General features: G+C 33.9%; 1 non-coding gene across 1 annotated transcript; it reads left to right on the top strand.

The window, feature by feature from the left end:
- The first annotated feature begins 570 nt into the window (after window positions 1–570).
- On the top strand, window positions 571–677 carry LOC122752118. The gene has a single exon (XR_006355917.1). It is a non-coding gene; the product is annotated as a U6 spliceosomal RNA (small nuclear RNA).
- Window positions 678–3,768: the final 3,091 nt, after the last annotated feature.

Raw genomic sequence — 3,768 nt, 5'->3', positions numbered from 1 at the left:
TTTGATTCATGGAACAAAACAAGCATTTCCAAACTACAGTAAAATAAAGATGATTACATATGAAGTTGTAAATCTATCATGTACATACTATTCATTCCAAATATACAACAAAGTTATCACGTTTCTTTTCTTTTTCTTTTTTTCTCCTGCCCTAGATGGTTCCCATTAGCCACAAACAGGGCTGTGTGTATATGTAATACACATAAGTGTGTGAAATTATTCTATACATATTTTTATCAGTTCTTTCTCTGGATGCAGATGTCTTTCTTCATATTTCCTTTAATGGTTGTGATAGTTGAAATATCATATTTATAGGGAAGGAAGGATCAATGAAAATCCTTTTAAGGCCTAGAGAGTTATGAAAATGGTTGCAGGCAGATTAGAAATGTCCCAGTGGAAAGGAAGAGATGAGAAGAGAGAGGGTGAATGATCAGTGGGGTAAAAATTCTTGAGGAGAAAAGTTTAAAAAGCCCCTAGGCCCAGGGAAAGAAGCCTTCCTAGAATTTCGCCAATATCAGAGGCTTACAAGCAACAACCTTCAACAGAGTCCTGATTTTAAGATTATCACACGTGCTAGCTTCAGCAGCACATATACTAAAATTGGAATGATACAGAGAAGATTAGCATGGCCCCTGTGCAAGGATGACATGCAAATTCGTGAAACATTCCATATTGAAAAAAAAAAAAAGATTGTCATACTTGCCTAAACTGAGCAATGAGTGGAGTCTTCTCTGGCCCAGGGCCTCTGAAACTCAGCTTTTACTAATCATATAATTTTCTCTCTCTCTGCATGAATTCTAATAACAGGATTTTAAATAACAACAGCTCTCTGTGTGAAAAGGTATGGTATTACAGTAGATATCCTAACCCTGAAGAAAATGCAAATAGTACTGAGAAATCTTTAATTTTGGTAAGGTGTTCTCAACCATAGGTTTTGAAAAGAAACTGCACAAATCTTCCAAAACACAAAGTAAACATTTAAAAAAATGCATTGAACAGAGAAACCAAATTCTCTTCATACTTTTAATAATTGGTCTACTTTGGAAATGTATGAGGAAGCAATAAATTTGGGATATTTCCAAACAAAAAGCAAATATAAAACCTTGTCATCTATTATAGTAGAACTAATGTCCCTGTATCATAATTTTTAGGAAAATAGCTCCTAATCAGTGCATTTCTTTCTTTAAATAGACAGGAAGCAAATTTTTCTGTTACTCATCAGTGTTCTCCTAACTCCCATTCCTTTAACAGTGATGTGTCCTTTCTACTAGATTTCTATACACACCTACATGTGCATGAACACACACAAACACACATTTCTCCATTGGTCACGATGGCCCTAAATATAACTTTAAATAAAGGAAAGTCCATATTAGTTATGAAGTGAAGTCCATATTAGTTGTATGGACTTTTATCTCCCTTAAAATTAAGAGCACACAATTTGGATGGCTATTTATACGTTATTATATCTTCCCCACCCCCCTACCCCCCAAATAAAAGAGCATATGTCTATTGTAATTAATACCATGGAAACTAAAATGTTTGGACAAGAAATATGGTATAAACCTTTTCATTTAGACATAGCCCTGGATACACACACAAATACATAAACCATACCAAGACCAAAATGTATATCATTATCTTTAACTCTAGTGATCAAAAATCTACTAATTCTAAGGTACTTTGATATTTCTTTTTTTTTTCCTTCAGAGAACTTCAGGACTTTTCTTTTAATCTGCTAAAATGCCTTTTGTAAAAGGTTAATGTAGTTTTCTGGAAAAGCTAGTCAAATAATTATAGCTTAAATTTATAAAGCCCCCAAGATTACAAGCATTTTCCACACAATTCTTCCAGAAAGGGAATGCACATTTTTCTAATATCTATTTTATGGATAAGAAAACTGAGGATCAGGGATCTCATAGGAACACAGAGTCATAGTGCTTTAAGCAATCAATGACCATTTATCAAGTATCTATTAACTATATACCAGGGACTGGGAGCTCAAAACCAAAAGTCATTTCATTTCCTTATGATGGAAAAATCAGGCAGGATCTGAGATAAAATAGTCCATCCTCTTTTTCTGGACATCCGTCTATCTGGATTGTCTTTATCTCATTACTAAAGTTATTAATAAAAGCTGACTCCACCTTGAATCCCTTTCTGATCTTTAGTGATCAACCAGTCACATATTACTCCCTTGATGCATTTTTAATAAACGCCTTTTAATTCTCTATTTTCCTGGGTTTTGCCTTATTAATCAGGGCAAAAGCCTGAAAAAAAGAATTTTCCTTTTAACATGAATAAATTTAGGATATAAACACAATAATACACAATGATTTAACAGGAGGTAATAATAAATACGTAAATCAGAAATGTCTTATTTAAAGAGGTGATATTTGAACTCTTTCATAAAGAAGTAAATCTGAAGAGGGAAAATCAAAAGGGCATTCCAGTGATTGAGGACAGTTTGGGCAAAAATATGGTGGTAGGAGATCTAATGCCACTTAAGGAAAAAAGGGAAGCAAATCAGTTTAGCTGGAAAAAATAGAATGTGAGGGGATGTAAACACCCTAGAAAAACTGACTAGAGCAATAAGGTCAAAGGCACATTAAATAAGAAGTCGGGGGGGGGGCAGCTAGATGGCACAGTGAATAAAGCACCAGCCCTGGATTCAGGAGTACCTGAGTTCAAATCCAACCTCAGACACTTAACAATCACTAGCTGTGTGACCCCGGGCAAGTCACTTAACCCCAATTGCCTCAGCAAAAAAATAAAAAAAAAAAATTAAATAAAAGACCAAAATGTTAAAAAAAAAAAAGTGAGGCAGAAATAAAAAAAAAAAATCTCAAATACCAAGAAGTTATAGTCAAGCTATGTGTATAAACACAAAAGAACTTGTAATACCATATTCCTAAAGACGAAAATAGAGGTTTACAACTAAGAATAACTTACTTGGCACAGGTGAGTATAATCTAACGGTGGATTAGTGGGAGAGAGATTGACTCCTGGTTAAAATAAGAGAGTGAAATAAAGACTTGAAATAAAAGCATGAGTTAAGAGGAATATAGAAAGGTCAATACATTTGAGCAATTGTAAAGGACCATATGAGATGAAGGATATATATGAAAATTTGGGGATAAGAACTAGAATATTATCCATAGCAAGAAAGGAAATGATTTTCAATTTTCTAATATTTTTATAACATTTATAGAATACAATAAAGAAAAGCAATATACTATGGAAGAAATAAGAAAAAAAGCATAGAGTGGCAGATAGGTGGCACAGTGGTTAAGGTACTGGCCTTGGATTCAGGAGGACCTGAGTTCAAATCTGGCTTCAGACACTTGACACTTACTAGCTGTGTAACCCTGGGTAAGTCACTTAACTCTCATTGCCACACCAAAAGACCAACAAAGCAAAAAGCTTAGAAATTATTTTCTTACATAAAATGATGTAAAAAAAACCACTATACTAATAAGATTGAAAAGTGAGGGAGGTGGTTATATGAGATCTTTACTTTCTTCTGAATTGGACAAAGGGGGAGGAAACATACATACATACAAAGAGGAAGGGACACAGAGAGTAAGGGCTATTAATAGAGATAGTAAGATTAGGGAGCTATTAGTCATGAGCAAAGAGGAGAGAAGACGAGTAGTAAAAGGGGAAGGATAAGAAGTATAATATATGCAAATTGAATGATATATTAATCATTTGTTTTGAGCACATTCCTCCTTCATACCCTCTTTTTTTTTTAAATGAGGCAATTGG

This window comes from Dromiciops gliroides, chromosome 3 (genome assembly GCF_019393635.1).
Source record: "Dromiciops gliroides isolate mDroGli1 chromosome 3, mDroGli1.pri, whole genome shotgun sequence".
Lineage (NCBI taxonomy): Eukaryota > Metazoa > Chordata > Mammalia > Microbiotheria > Microbiotheriidae > Dromiciops > Dromiciops gliroides.
The sequence above is the reverse complement of the archived record's forward strand: the minus strand, read 5'-3'. Positions and strand labels throughout refer to the sequence as shown.